The following is an 18,043-nucleotide window of genomic DNA, read 5'->3' on the forward strand; positions in this document are numbered from 1 at the left end:
GCAGAGGCAGAAACACACAGGCATATCAGCATTACTGCTGTTACACACTCTTCAAATAGCTTTGGAAGGAGTTCCACAAGCATGCCCTTATGTAGGAGTACAACACAGAAATATCACAGGATGTAGCCATGTACTGCTAGTAACCAGCTGTGACAATGCCAATGTGCCAGTGCTGAAAAGACTGGTGTGGTGCACAGACAAAGTATAACAGGCCAACCTCTAGCTACCATCTGCATATGTCCACAGGTGGGAGCTACGCAGACAGACTACTTGCCTTGATAGACTAACAGGTACACAGCAATCCTATATGTTCAGCAAGATAAACCTCACATGATAATAAAAATGCTCTTTGCAGTTCTGCATCCCTACCCAAAGATACAACACACATGTGTATTCAGACAAAAAACAGGGTTTAGGTAGGCATACTCAGTACTGAAATATGTCCAGTTGTGTTGAGCAGCCTGTGCTAATGTCAACACAAACAAACCACAAACTGTTCAGAGGTGAGTAACGTAATAATTACAGTATAGCAGTTCACAAACACTGCATGTGCCACAGGAATACAGTGCACTAACCACATTTGTATGGCAGTTAAATGTCTAATTCAGAAAGAAAGTACATACTCCCATGTATCCTGTGTTAGCATTTGGAGGGGTGAGTACATGTCTACACTGAGAAATGTGTACTGGAAGCAGCAATATTCAAGTTTGAGTACAACATGCATATCACTGGCTACAACCCTAGCTTCAGATAAGAGACATATACCAACCTTCTGATTGATGCAACGGTGTCCAGAGCAAACAAGCATGGGCCCCACCTTGGAAATCTGAAAGGGCTACGCCTACCTAACCTAGCATTTTATAGCAGTGGGCTGCAATCACAGTGAATAATGCAATCAGCACACAGCAGGCTGCATGCAATTACTGAATGGTGGGCAGCAATTGGTGCAGAGGCTGTCACATGCACAAGTGCAGATACCTAGAAAAGCAGGCTGTACCTGCTGTCCACACATGCAATAATATCATTGCAGGTACAGGGAGATAGAGAGCGAGAGAGAGACACAGACAGAGACACAGACAACAGAGAGAGAAACAGAGACAGAAACAGAAACAGAGGGAGAAAACCTAAAACAAACAACCAACCAAAAAAAAACAAAACTACAAAAATGTAACAGACGGAGCAGGGAAATACAAAGTTAAGGTATGTAACTCATATGTATGTGGTGGCATGTAGTGGATGTCCCTGAAGGGTACTCTACACACTGCAAATCATCCATGTGTGGCAGCAGTATGCATCAATCTGTATTTGCATATGTGCATAGGGCAAGGGACATACTGCAACTGTTAGTAAAGGGTGGACAGATATCTGTCGTTGAAGGTTGTTATGTGCATATATCTATGTAGGTCGTAGTGTGTGGCATAGAAAACAGCATGTAGTGCTGATATATGTCATGTGCTGGTTAAACACTGTGGGACTGATTTGTCAGATCTGCTGTGTTACAGCCAGTGAGACCTGCTAAAGCTACATGGGCCGAGGACACCCACATGCATTCTGCACAACACTGTGCAATATAATCACATAACTGTACATCTCACAACTGTCGCATAACTGATATCCCCACCATGAAAGGTGGACTGTACATGTGCCTATATGTACATCTATGTGTACAGCAATGGATGTGTACATGTATGTGTATAGATATATATATATATATATATATATATATATATATATACACACACACACACACACACACATATAGAGAGAGAGAGACATGGGGCCATATGTACTGCAACAGGTGTGTGGTGACCAAGGCATGGACTGTAGACAAGTGTTGATACTGCAGTGCCATTCCTCCTTTCCAAAACAATGTACCCATTAACTATCACATAGGTAGAGATCTACCCAACGCTGAAGGTGTGAAAAGGGAACATGGGACACAGGTGGACAGTAGCCACCTCTTTGATAAAGATAGTGCCACACTAGACCTGTAATCTGTCTGTGTGGTATGTGTCATGACAACAGGTGTGTCATCTAGGGAAATATAGGTCAGTGTTCCCCTCTACTCATCACAATGCCTTGTATGGTATGTACCTCACATGACAACTACAGCAGGTGGAAAGGCCACAGACATACCTCACAAAGGGTAATACTGGCCGCAAACAGATGCCCTATGCAGACTGACTCACAAAACCACATCTAGACTGTATTGTATACCGGCCACACAGAGGTGACCTCTGACGGACATACAGAGGTATGTCACACCCATAGCTGGGTGACAACCACTATGGCAATATATCACAATCCCTCCAGGATACACACTCTAGGGCCCTAAACCTCGTCAGCTCACTAAACAGCACATGCTGGAGGGATAGGTTCCTATCTCAGAGATATGCCATACACTGGAATAGACCACCTAGCAATAGCAAACAAGGCTCCTCATTAGCAGTTGTCATAAATACCCCTGATGACTGTTTGGGAGATTGGTAATACACCCCAGGAACCCCCTCTGTGATTCTGGTTGGCAGGAACAAGTGAAGTACATGTGTGTCAAAGGCCAGGGTAGCATATGGCTAGGCTGCTGTAGGCCCTAGGGCCAATAGCATATAACCTACCTATGACACTATGCACTCACACATGTACTCAATGCAATACCTGCTATGTGAGGTTGAATAAGTGTAACGCTGAATGTGTGCAAGGTCTGTAAAGGTGTGATAGGTTAGTGTGAAGTTGTATCTGACATGGCAGTGTCTATCCTAGCTGTGACGCTAGGAAAAGATGTGTATTGTACTGTTAGGCATACATAGTATATGGCATACGATGTGACATAGTTCCTTGTTGACGACAGTGGTGTCTCATTGTAGGTTAAAGCAATACATGTATGCTTAGTGAGTGGTACTGCTGGTGAATCCAACTCCCATAGGAACTGTAGTACTACCTGAAGCTGTAGGCCTAAACAGCACAGTATGGTGTGTGTTCACATTGCTTGGAAACACTGTCTTGTGTGTTTCCTGTAGTCTGCACAGAGGACAAAACTCAGACATAAGGGTTTGTAAGTAGTGGCACACAGTACTGTATGGTACACAGGTAATGCTCATCTGTGTTGGCATACAGTGGTGCGTTGTATGTTTGTCTGATGTGTGTGTAATTATGCCTGTACCATGGCTACAATCATATGTGTGTTACAGGGTATACGTGTGTATCCAGCAACATATATACTCTGTTACAGCAATATGCCACCTATAGTAACAACTGTACACATATGTTAGGCAGGGCTATGGCATCAATGGCTAGGGTGGTTGACTGGTACTACTGTAACTGTACTTTACATTCTTTGCAATGGATGATATCTCTGTTCGTGCATTGGTGTGATATATACCCCTGTGTCGAGGTTGTGCATTGTGTCACAAACAGTGTGCCCAGTACTGTTGTATAATGGTATGATATATAGAGTGTGCCAGGCACTGTTAGTCAGTTGTGGCCTAAGAACCAATAAGTGGTAGTGAACGTGTGTAACCCCTGACAGACAAATGGATGGTATATATGTCAGTAAAGTGATATCTTTGGTTAAAGGTTTAAAGTGTGCCACAGGACTCGCTCACACATATTGTTCATATCTTTTTCAGCCAGATGGCCCACCAATGCAACCCATCATACACAGCAGCGGAGGAAGCTGAAATTGTCCAAAGCCTGGTGCAGCAGTACACAATGCTGTTTTCCCAAAGCAGCCAGTACCAGCAGGAGCGAACTGCACTGTGGCAGGATCTTGTTCATCAGGTAAATGACATAGGTATGCATAACCGGACATATGAGCAGGTACGCCATCACTGCAGTGATTTAATTAGACATGTCCGGCAGTGTGCATCTGATATCCGAAGACAACAGCTTGCCATAGGTGGTGGGGCGGCCATTCATCCCCCCTCACCAGAGTGGAGGAGCTGCTCCTAAGCATGGTGGCTCCTGGACAACAGCAGCAACAACCTGTGACATGTGTTGTCATGGAGGCCAGAGCCACCCAGCATGTTCACATGGAGCAAGCAGGTAACATGCCCTATCTGTAGACTACAGTTAACTGTATTGTTAGATTATGTCTACGTGAGATGTATACTGTGTGTTTAGCAGTTGTGCTGCCTAGTGTTATGCAATACTGATATTTGGAATATTATCTCTACACCTGTGACTGTTGACTGTTGTTCCACTGTAGTTTAGCATACCCACTGTAGCAATGCCACAGTTGTGGCCACTGACAAACTCTCTCATATTCTCGTAGGCCCCTCTGGTGTGACAGCAGGGCAGACGATCCATGCTGGTGAGTATGGTATAACTGCAATGTTGGTAATGAAATGTGCATGTCATAGATGAGGTGTAGGCCATGTACACGTAATACACCTACGCATAATACATGCCGTGCATGTTTGCTGTAAGACGTTGCACAGCTCAGTAATGTCAGTAGCTGCCTCAATGACATGCAATACACAGAGCATCAGACACAGTTGTGGCAACACCGTACTGCACATTGGATAGGCATAGTTACTACAGCTGTACACAACATAACATGTTTATCATACGCAGTACACAAAAACATGCTACATATGGCGTTACCATACACCCACTGTAAGGTCACACTTCAGTATCCCACATGTCATCCACACACACATGATGTACCTCAGGGGTAGAGGCCTATCATGGGGCTGTGCAACACTCTTCAACACATAACACAGTCATGTTAGGCAATGCTCCCTACTGGGCACATCACACACCCATGTACATAGTGGCTGTGTAATTGTGAATGTAGCCACGGCACTGCAGTTCAGGTACAGCATGCTAGGCGGTGGTCTGTCACACATTAGTAGCCATGAGTGACCACAAGATGCATGATGATGATGGCACATGGTACTACACCCCATCCAGTTACAATGTCCACAGTACTATACATAGCAGTCATTGCTTTGCACCTCAATGTTGTGTGTGTGCAAACATATGCACCTATACACAATATGCATAGCATGTTGTGTGTGCTTACATATGCCAGTATACACAATATGCACAGCAGTCGCCATCTGTACAAAGTGTCACATATATGTCCTGGAATGCTATTGTGTGTATAGGTCACATGACACACATTGGGTATGTGTGGTGTTTAATGTTGCAGTCGTGTAGCATGCCATGTCATGGCTGGCACCGACATATCTGCAATATGTCCCACACTCACCATAACCACTGTACAAGTGCCATGTTGAGCATTGGGATTCCTTCACTTCGACATGCACCACTCATCCCGTGTGTGTACATAGCATGCATGTGCTACACCTGTGCCTACTATTATCTGCTGTGGACACAGACACTGTAATCACACATGGCAATCTATGTGTCACACAGATAACACATGCAGCCATAGTATGTATACCTGTGAATGATGGTGCACAGGACATTGCAGAGCTGATAATACATGCACAGCAATGTTGTGTCCATGTACACATTGTGTTCCAGGGAGGAGCCAATCACTGAACAACTACACACATGCATCAAAGCCATGTATAATGTCATTAAATAGGGCTGTCTACACTTGCACTGCATGGTCTTGTGCTGACACATGTGAGGTCACTGTTTGCCTTGTGATACTGGCACCCACCTTCACCCATTATTGAGTATGTGTTGGATTGCTGGTGTGTGTGTGTGTATGTGCTGTAGTGAGGAGTGTATGTGTGTGAATGTGTGCATGTGTGCATGTGTGCATGTGTTCATGTGTGCATGTGTTTATGTATGCATGTGTGCATGTGTGCATGTGTTCATGTGTTCATGTGTACATATGTGCATGCGTGCATGCATGCTAACATCATGTACAGATTGTAAAGTGTGTTTCCTGTCTTCATCTCACAGGTGCTGAGTTTGAGGTGGCTGAAAGCAGCAGGGAACCTGAAGTCACTGCCACTAATAGTGGTGATGATGAGACATGTATTCTGGCTAAGGAAGGTTTAACAGGGTCTGTCGTTGGTCCACCAATCGACACTACACAGCATTCAACCCCATCTATGTGCACACTCATACTGCCAATACATCCCTCATCACCAATGGCCTTAGCCGAGGGACAGCATACAGTTGGCATTGACCAGGAGAGTGTGGTACCCATGGCACTTGCATCCCCTCACAGCAGCCATAGCCAGATTCCTGGAACGGTACCACATAGGTGGATGTCCAGGGGTTCTCGGGGAAGCACCACTGGTCATATTGCCCCTGGCAGATGTGCCCCCAGAGGTATTACAACCTCCAGTATGTTCCGGGCTGTAATGCAGGCACAGGCATGTATGGAACGGTACACCAGACAGGGACTAAGGGTGCAGAGGGCCCATTACACTGCTATCAATGACAGCATCCATGACCTTGCTGGTGCCATCCGGAATTACACCGAGGTCATTGATAGACATTGGGGGAGACAATAGATGCCCTCCACAATGTGTCCTCCATAAGCCAAGACCATGTGGGATGGGTGAGACATTGATGCGGATGCATGCCAGCAACAGCAACAGCTAGCAGTCGATGCGGATGGCACACAGATAACAGCTGCTGCCGTAGTGGCAGTACCAGCCCCAGCAATGCTGGGGCTGTCCTGTCTATTGACCGTCCTAGTAGACCACATGCACGTGGCTCTGGCCAGTCCCAGCAGGGACATAGGTGCAGTCATCATACCTCTGCCTCTGATGATAGCACCCAGTCAGGGTTGATACCCGATACTGCCCATAGCACCCCTGCCAGGCACAGGTACCATGTCCATGCCCAGAGACAGTGATCTGTACAGCCTAGAAGGTACAGTCTATGGCTGTCCCACAACCTCCCATATATGGCAGCCACATGGTGGAGCTGTGTGCATGCAGACACACACACATTAACCAAACAACTAGGGCTCACACATACACACATTACATCAACATTGGCCTATGCTGTACTGTTGTCATTCACACACACACAGACATGTCGATTGGATGGGTCAATGTCGGGCTCTGGCAAACCAACAACACACCCTGTGCATATGATGACACCTGTGCCACCTCCTGTCATCTGTAACATTGATGCAGGAACAGACTAACATGGTTCTGATGCACAGGGTGACATTATAGCAGTGTAGCAATATTAGCAAGTTGTCAACAGGAAAGTGTAATGATATCCTTGTAGATATATCTGAGCAGGCATTATGCATCACAGCTCTGATTGTCAATGTAGCATTATTTACACCAGTGTTAGGTCTGAGTATGTATTGTCCATCCATGTGCCACTTGGCTGAAGTGTACAGTGTTGCAAGCATGTGTTAGTGAGTGGACAGTATGTGTGTGGTGTGTGCATTACAGATTAGCAGGTGTACATCTGTGAACATGGTGGGTGCGCACTGTCTGCATGTACGTGCATAGTGGACACATGGGACGTGTGACATACCCTGTTGTACACATTGTTAACATCTCATAGTATCTTTCGATGGCCAATATGCATTCTACTACAGATATGTACTAACATGGGTACACATGTGTGTATGACATGGGTTGACAGTATGCTGTGGGTGATACTGTTAATACCTGTCAATGGTTTTCAGTCTGGTAGTATACACAACCTCAACAGCATGACTATAACCAATCATTAGATGATGTCCTGACAAATGACACACAGTTGTAGGGAACTCAGTAACAGTTAGATCCTTCAGGTACTATACTATAACAGTAACCAGTGGTATTGACCGCCACCCGTTCCTGGGACCACACCTGTTTGGCATATAGCCCTCTTAGGTACATGCAAACTCACTAGGGATATGTCCATCCACATCTGGAAATGCATGCATTGGCCTACAATGCATTCCTTGGATGGGACGCATATCCTACATAAGGGTATCATACAGACAGATACCTGTTGTCCAATACATGCTGTATAGCAGTAAGCCAGCTATGGCATAGTCATCCACATTTACTATATATACTATCCTGACAGTACCATATAGGTGGTAGCCCTCAACATGTATGTTGGGTAACAATGTGTACATACAGCCACGTGTTATGTCATCTGCCCCTTGGTATCCACATATTCATAGGTATTGTGGAGTCCCTCGGTGTGTCACATAAGACATTAGGGGCCTGAATGCATATCCACAGAGCTGTTGTACACCTATAATGACTGTCCATTATTGCCAGTCGGTGTTGTGTATGAACATGTCTGACATATACCCCAGGCATGTACCCTCACTCACAGTACTCTATAGTAACTGTCATGGGTGTGTGACACAGATGACCTTGGACACAGATCACTACAGTGGCCGGGCTTGTCACATACATACATATGTGACCTACGATCTGAGAAGCAGTGGCACAATCTGTCAAAGGAAACAAATGTATTCATGTAGTATGCAGGCTTCACACCTATGTACTGATTGAGGTCACATGTACACATATTTATTTGCCATGCAGATATCTGATGTGTGCAATGCACATACTGTTTTAATCATGATATGTCATACCATAGTAAAAGCAAAACCCACACTGCATTGACCAATTGTGTCACACACACAGCAATGGCAGGATTCAAACCCCTGCCTAACTACACTATGATATTAAACAGATACGCATTAACACAGTGCACTACATGCTTTGCTGGGTGGTTTCTCTTCTCCTGTTATATTTGTAGAATGCTGACATCATCAGACTTTCCAAAGAGAAATGTACCTCTTTTAATGTGTTTTCCCAGTCTCCAAAAAGGGCACTCTTCTCAAAGGAAATCACATGCATACACACAACCTCCAACGCACACTGTCAGCGTTTGCAGGATTCAAACCCTTACCTAATTATGCTATGATACAAGAGACATACGCATTAACATGGCATGCTATATGCTTTGCTGGGTGGGTGGGGGTCTCTTCTCCTGCTATATTTGTAGGATGCTGACATCATCAGACTTTCCAAAGAGGAATGTACCTTTCTTAATGTGTTTTCCCAGTCTCCAAAAAGGGCACTCCTTTCAAAGGAAATCACACACATACACCCACACAAACTATCCGTGTTTGCAGGATTCAAACCCCTACCTAATCATGTTTTGATACTAGAGACAAACACATTAACACGGCATGCTATATGCTTTGTTGGGTGGTTTCTCTTCTCCTGCTATATTTGTAGGATGCTGACATCATCAGACTTTCCAAAGAGGAATGTACCTCTTTTAATTTGTTTTCCCAGTCTCCAAAACGGGCACTCCTCTCAAAGGAAGTCACACACATACACCCCCCACACACACAAACTGTCAACATTTGCAAGATTCAAACCACGACCTAACTATGTTATGATACTAGAATGCATTAACATGGCACGCTATACGCTTTGCTGGGTGTTTTTTCTTCTCCTGCTATATTTGTAGGATGCTGACATCATCAGACTTTCCAAAGAGGAATGTACCTCTTTTAATGTGTTTTCCCAGTCTCCAAAAAGGGCACTCCTCTGAAAGGAAATCACACCCAATCCACAGAAACACATACTGCTAGTATTTGCAAGATTCAAACCCCTACCTAACTATGTTATGATACTGGAGACATATGCATTAACATGGCACTATATACTTTGCTGGGTGGTTTTTCTTCTCCTGCTATATTTGTAGGATGCTGACATCATCAGACTTTCCAAAGAGGAATGTACCTCTTTTAATGTGTTTTCCCAGTCTCCAAAAAAGGCACTCTTCTCAAAGGAGATCACCCACATACACACAACCCCCAACGCACACTGTCAGTGTTTGCAGGATTCAAACCCCTACCTAACTATGTTATGATACTAGAGACATATGCATTAACATGGCACGCTATATGCTTTGCTGGATTGTTTTTCTTCTCCTGCTATATTTGTAGGATGCTGACATCATCAGACTTTCTAAAGAGGAATGTACCTCTTTTAATGTGTTTTCCCAGTTTCCAAAAAGGGCACTCCTCTCAAAGGAAGTCACACCCCCCCAACACACACAAACTGTCAGTGTTTGCAAGATTCCAACCCCTACCGAACAATGTTATGATACTAGAATCATATGTGTTAACATGGTGCACTACATGCTTTGTTGGGTGGTTTTGCTTCTCCTGCTATATTTGTAGGATGCTGACATCATCAGACTTTCCAAAGAGGAATGTACCTCTTTTAATGTGTTTTCCCAGTCTCCAAAAAGGGCACTTCTCTCACAGGAAATCACATACACACAGTGTTGGCAGGATTCAAACCCCTACCTAACTACGTTATGATACAAGAGACATACGCATTAACACAGCTTGCTACATGCTTTACTGGGTGGTTTCTATTCTCCTGCTATATTTGTAGGATGCTGACATCATCGGACTGAACATGGCAATGTGTGTACACTTTGTTTTTTGCAATCCCAGAAATGAGCCATGTGGGTCGGCAGGTGTCAACAGCTTGAACAGGACCCCATAATTCTTACCTTGTGTGATCTATCTGTGGACACATTGACATTCCTTCATATGTCAACACATATTTATGCACAGATTGTTGGTTTTGTGGATACAACATGTGTCAGGGGTGTTGATAAAGGGCTATTCAAAGTCTTTGTGGGACATGTGTAGCTTTGTTCAGTGATGTATGTCCTGGGTGTCTACCTAGCAAACAGTCTAGCATGTTTGGGAACCATGAGCTGCACATGAACGTACCACATTTGGTAGGGTTGTGTGTTTGTCAGTTTCCAATAGCTCTGTGTATGATTTCAACCATGATGGACTCCATGGCCTTGCAGATCAGACTTCATAGGCTTACTGGACTATACTTCCCATGGTGTGTTGTGCACCTACACTTGTAGGGAGTGCCATATGTTGCTGTAACACATTCAATGGTTCCAGATCCTGTGGAGAGGGTGAGGCTCAACAGACTGCTCAGGTGCAGGGTCTGTTTGTTCTGTAGTTCATGCATGACACATATTGGGAAACAATGTAATCCAATTGCTGCCATGCTTTTGGCTTTGGGGGGAGCTGTTCAGCCATTCTACATGTGATATCTCCTGGTATGATGACTGGGACTATCGTCAGTGGGAGGTGGGTATGTCTATATGGGCCTGACTGACAGGATGTCGGCATTCTCAGTCAGGTACAGTTGGCCCTGACTCAGGACATATATGAGTGTACATTGTTATTTATGACATAGCTGAAGGAGGTGTCATGATTCAGTCTGGAATCCTTCTCAGCTACTCTTTATAAAACACCAACAAATCTGAGCACTATTCCCTGTTATACTCTTTTACACACTTAACACCCTACTGATCCTTTGCGATCAGGCTATGGAGTATGTCATCATAATATCCTGGCATGTCCAGGGGTCGGTTTCGTGTGTACTCCCCAGTCCAGCTAGTGAATATTGTGGTTTTGACACAATGTCACATCTGCCTCATGTACACAGACAACCCTGTCCTCCTCCCAACAAACTCAGATATATGTGAGAGATGCAACAATATTGACATACAGGAGGCTGAGCTCTCTCGTCCCGTGACTGGCATAGTCTATCAGGTGGTGAAGGTAACCACACACACCACATATCAGTCTCACATAAACCTATAGCGACAGCAATCAAACCACATTATCACACATAAACATACTCAGAGGCTCTACATAAACTCTGCCTAAGCAGCAGAGACCACCAAAGCAGACACACAAACAACTTCTACCTCACTACAATACCCACATATCACATAGTTCACAATGTCAGCGTGCCACACAGTCACTGCCCTTCGGGCTAAACAACACACCTAATACACTTGTAATAGGTGACACTTATTGTCAGACACACTGACGTCCCACTCACCAGGCCAAACAAGGGAATAGTCACTTTGAGCTGTCCCTCGGGTGGCAGAATCCACAACATAACACATGCACTCAGGTCACTCCAAAGCAAGTACAGGACTGGCTCCATCATTGTCCATGCTGGTGCATACACCCTCAGACGTTCCTCCCTGGACCACATGACATGATACATAGAGGAACTCTCTGATCATGTAGCCCAGGCCAGTATGACCCTGACCTTGTCTAGCATCTTACACTCACCAAGTATGATGTCACAGTATACCAACAAACTGATCACATTTAACAGTTGGCTAACATATTGGTGTCATTCACAGGGGATACAGTGTCTGTCAGCCTGGGGTGACATGCTCGACATGCCACGTAGCTTCCCTATGGACAGCTTGCACCTGTCACCCTTGGACTTTCGAATACTGGCTAAGGCACTTGCTACCACCATACTGCCTTTTTTAAGCGGGGCTCAAAAGCCAAACTCACCTCCATAGACATTACAGAGTACATGACACTGTGGGTAATGCTGCTCAACACCAGATGTGTTACCCTCAAATTGCGACCACTCAGGAATCTCCTCAGTATGGACAATAGCGATATCTGTGCACTAACAGACACCTGGTTCAGGCTCCCAAATGCACACCAGCACTACCAGGTTATATTTCATACCATGCTTTCTGACCACAAAACTCGGAATGGCCAACACAAATAGGGGGAGTATCCATATACATCACAGATACAGATATCTCCGGGTTCATTGCACTGCACAAAGCATCACAGACCATACATATGCACCTAACATTGTGCAAATCTACCTTTTGGTTTGTTGCCTGCTACAGACCACCCTCCCAAACTCATGAACCACACTCGGCTTTCCTGGGAACACTGGACAATATGAAGGTCTCCCCAAACACCATTATATTGGGTGACTTCAAATACCCACACATTGACTGGGGATAGTGCTCAGGCCTCAACACCCTCACCCAACAGTTGCTACTATTTGTAAACTCATATGCTATGGCACAACCGGTCACCACACTAACAAGAGGGGACAACATATTGAACATGATCATCACCAACATGGGGACTCTATGTTCCACACCTGAGATATACCCCTCATTGGTAAGGTCAGAACATACATTTATCTCACTGGACATCCATATCCCATCCCCACACCCATCCTGGGTAATCTTGGTGAACTTCTCAAAAGCAAATGTCACACTTCTCCAAACCAAGGTGGTATCCTTCAGAAACCCTGGGACAGTGGTAAGTATGGCTCAGACTGCTGAATCCTTTACATACACATTCTATGGACACCTAGTGGACTGCATGGATCGTGCTGTCCCAAATAACAACTGGACTCACTCCTCCAATGGCAGGGGACCTGTCTGGTAGACCCCGGCCATTAATAAGCTATACAACGAAAGGAGGATGCTACTACATGATAGAGCACAATCCCAGACAGGGAAGGCATCTGTGATCTGTACTAGCAGACAGCTACAATCACTCATGTATTTATGTCAGGCCCGCTTCTAATGGACAATTGCACCAGACACGTAGGACACTCACAAGGCCTTCTTCAGTTAATTCAGTTACCTGGGTGGACACTCACTGATATGCTGTGAGTTACTGCATACTGACTAAACATACCCTGAACCCACAGACATTGCCAACATCCTGGCAAACAGGTTCAGTGCAGATGTCTCCCCCCCATCCCCCCTAAGGAGCTACTGTCCATCCCAATAGAGTGTAACCTCCCTGACATCACAAATAAACAGGTGAGTGCTGCCCTCCCCACAGCAGGCAACACAGCATCAATTTGACCAGATGGTGTCCCGGCCTGCATCTTACACGGGCTTCATGACAGACGTAACCCTCACATTACATCACTGTTCAATATCAGAGTTACTGCAGGATATGTACCCACGGAATGGCGTACAGTGGTAGTGGTCCTGCTCCACAGAGTTGCTGCCACAACGGACCACAGACAATATCGGCCTATAAGGCTAACTAGCCTGTTCTGCAAAGTTATGGAGCGTATTGTAATGGGACTCATGCACATAGACATCGGGAACCTATAGACACTGGGTCCTACACATTTCAGCATTGTTGTGGGCAGATCTTGCCTCCTGGACCTGTTCGTATTCTTTAAACAGTTACCAGGTCCATCGGTGTAGGGATGGTTGTCCACACAGCCTGCCTGGACTTTGCACAACCCTTCGACACAATACCCCACTCGGCCATTATGCATAGGCTCACCGGCGTCGATATTGACACATATCTCACACGATGGATTGCTACCTGGATCAGGGATAGCACCCACATGCTCAGTATTGCAGGTGCCATGTCTGACTATACACCAGTTACACATGGCATCACACAAGGCTCAGTCCTGGGACCTCTCTTGTTCAGTATATATTTGTGTGACGTACGGCTAACACAGGAGGAATATGGCTGACCATGTTCGCAGATGACTGCAAACTGGGTGCCATAATCAACTCTCCAACTGGCACATACATACTCAAACGGGGTCTCACAGAGATAGGATGACTGGTGCCTGAGCCATGGCCTACAGCTAAATGCCATTAGTTGCATAGTCATCCCCTTTGGGAATAACAACATGCCCACACAGTACCACATAGGTAGTAATCCATTGCGTATGGTAGTAGTTGTTAGGGGTTTGGGGACACAACTTGTTTGTACTCTTGCCTTTGACAATCACATTGCCAAAGTGGTTAGACAGAACTTCTATACAGCCCACCTTATCCCATATGGTTTCACATGTTGATCAAGTGAGGTCATTGTGCCCCTATACTCATCATGACCATGCTTGGTTACAATGCCACATTTGGGATGTACCTTACCCGACACCTGCAGCAACTGTAATGGCTACAAATGTTCCTCAACAAGCAGATGTAGGGACTCACACGGATGCCCTGCACAGTTCAGATACAGTACCTCCAGCTCTACTCAGTCACTTACCACCTACACGGATGTGTTGTGTGCCAGTAGTTTAAGGAAATATCCGACCCAGATTTAATGGACATGCTCCACCTCAGGATATCCAACTCCATTGGAGCTACACACTCCAGGGACATATACCTCAGCACAGATGTTAATAGGACATGCTGGAGGGACAGATTCTTATCCCAGAGGCTCCACTCACTCCGGATTGTAATCTCGGTTTTGCATGGGCAGAGCCACCCACTGACCACCTACAGGAGACATCTTGACAAGTGGATGGGTGATCGTATGTTTACCCATGGGATATCTTCTGGGTCCCTGCTAGACAGAGGCACAATACACTAAACATAAATGGGCTATCTTGTGTGACCTACTATTAACAGGCATAGTGTTCTACTTTGACAGGGTTGCAAAAGCCAAACACACTCTGGCTAGGCTTGTATGGACGGATAGGCTAGTATCAACCTCTGAACTTATGCTAATGTTCAGGATGCACAATGTTTATTGTTGATACTGTTTGCAGGTTTTATCGTCTTTGCTTTCCCACTTTCTATGAACAACTTAGGTATCTGCAGAACATATTTGATTATGACAGGGTTCCACTATATTATATATGTGTCTGTTGTCATATAACTGTGTGCACAGGGCAGATTGCTGGATAGTGAGAAGTTCCTGGGTTAACACATGCAACTGCCTGATATGTGTGGCCCACTGCTGTACTCCGACATGGCCTAAGTGTGTGAGCATGCCCAATTCAGACTGTCAATGTTCTATTGCCTGACATTTGTCTCATTTATTCAAGTGTGTGAGCATCCCCAGTGTGACCTTTCAGTATGTTGCTGTCTGAGGTCCACTACATCTGTTGATGTATGTGTACATGTCCAATATTAACATTTCTACTGTGTGTGTTGAAAGTCAGGTTCTATTCTTACTGCGGGACTCACCTTTGTGTCATAACTCAACAGGGATTATGCTGTGCCTGCAGGGTTTCCATGGAATACTTAGCATAGACTTATCAACATTTCTTCAAACAGGCTGACTACTGCAATACTGTCATGGCTTAGTGGTTCAGTACTGTGACTATAGTGCACCATGTCTGGGGTTTGAGGCCCATCACTACTTTAGATTTTCATACTGAGCAGACCAGACTGCTTAAGGGCCAGTAGAGCAAATATGAGCATATTGCCTTTTGTTCAGCTATGCCCTACTTAGGTTCATAGGTTCATACTAGGCTATCTGCCCTAAGGCATTTACAAGCCTAGCCAGAGTGTGTTTGGCTTTTGCCACCCTCTGAACTGATTTTATTGTGCCCTTTTTAAGGTTAGTTTACTGTGCCTTTGTCTAGTAGTGACACCAAAGTAATCCCTGTGGTAAACCTGCAATCTCCCATCCACTCATCAAGATTCCTCTTGAAGAGAGTCAGTGAGGGGCTCTGCCTGACATGGACTGGGATTCTATTCCAGAGCGAAGGGAGCCTCTGGGTTAGGAATCTGTCCCTCCAGCATGTCCAATTTATTTCTGTGCTCAGGTTCAAGTCCCTCGAGTGCATAGCTCTAAGGGATTTGGATTTTCTGAGGTGGAGCATGCTCATTAATTCCGGGTTGGACATGGCTTTATAGGTCAGGCATAGATCGCCTCTAAGTAGGCGGTATGCAACTGAGTAGAGCTGTAGTTTCTTTAACCGAGCAGAATATGGCATCTGTTTGAGTCCCATGATCCTCTTTGTGAGGTACTTTTGGGGTCTTTCTAGTTGCTGCAGGTGTCGGGTAAGGTACATCCCAAATGGGGCATTGTATTCAATTATGGGCCTGATGAGGGATGAATAAAGGGGCAAAATGACCTCCCTCGATGTAGATGTGAATCCTTTCATGATAAGGTGGGCTATATAGAAGGTCTTTCTAACCACTTTGGCAATGTGGTTGTCAAAGGGGAAATTACTGTCAACTTGGGTCCCCAGGTCCCTAATTACTACTTCCATACTTAATGGATTCCCGCCTATGTGGTAATTTGTGGGCACTTTGTTTTTGCCAAAGGGTATGACTATACACTTTTTAGCATTTAGCATTAGGCCATGACTCTGGCACCTGTTATCCATCTCTATGAGACCCTTTTGGAGGATGCTTGTGTCAGCTGGAGAGTCAATTATGGCACCCAGTTTGCAGTCATCTGCAAACCTGGTCAGCCACAGTCCTCCAATGTTAGCCTGAATCTCCGAAAAAATATATGCCGAACATGAGAGGTCCCAGGACTGAGCCTTGTGGGATGCCACTTGTTACTGGTTTATTGTCTGACATGGCTCCAGCAATTCTGACTATGTGGGCTCTGTCCTTAAGCCAGTTTGCAACCCATCTTATGACATAGGGGTTTATATTTAAGCTGGAGAGCTTATCTATGATGCCCGAGTGGGGTATTGTGTCGAAGGCTTTTGCGAGGTCCAGGTAGGCTGTGTGGACTACCTTCCCCTCATCAATGGCCTTGGTGACTGTTTCAAAGAAATTGACCAGGTTTAAGAGGCAGGATCTGCCCTTAACAAAGCCAAATTGGGTAGGATCCAGTGTCTGTAGGTCCCCAATGTCTTTGTTTATGAGTTCCATGATGATCCTCTCCATAGCTTTGCAGACCGGGCTAGTCAGGCTTATGGGGCGATAGTTTCCAGGGTCCGTAGGGGCCCACCTTTGTGGAGTGGGACCACTGTTGCTGTACGCCATTCTTTGGGTACATATCCTGTAGTACGGCTGAGATTGAACAGCAGCTTTATGTGGAGGTTTAGCTCTTCTTGGAGTTCATGTAGAATGCAGCCTGGGACACCATCTGGTCCTATTGATGCTGTGTTTTTTGCTTCGGAGAGGGCTGCTCTCACCTGAGCATCTGAGATGTCAGGGAGGCAGCATTCTGCTGGGATAGATATTTGCTCTTCAGGGGGGAAGGGGGGGGGAGAAGTTTGCACTGAACCTGTCTGCCAGGATGTTGGCAATGTCTGTGGGTTCAGTGTATTTTTTGTCATTTTGGACCAACTCTGAGCATATCTGGGAGTTGCCACCCAGGTTCCTAACATAACTAAAGAAGGCCTTGTGATTATCTTTAGTGTCCTATGCAATTTTTCTCTCGAAGCTGGCCTTGGATGATTTTATGAGAGATTATAGTTCTTTGCTAGTACTGATCAGAGATGCGTTCCCTTTTAGGGATTTTGCTCTATCATGTAGTAGCATCCTCCTTCTGTTGTACAGCTTATTTATGGCTGGGGTCCACCAGGCAGGACGCCTGCCTTTGGATGATTGGGTC

Source organism: Protopterus annectens, chromosome 7.part0 (genome assembly GCF_019279795.1).
Source record: "Protopterus annectens isolate FY-2018-M chromosome 7.part0, PAN1.0, whole genome shotgun sequence".
Classification (NCBI taxonomy): Eukaryota; Metazoa; Chordata; order Ceratodontiformes; family Protopteridae; genus Protopterus; species Protopterus annectens.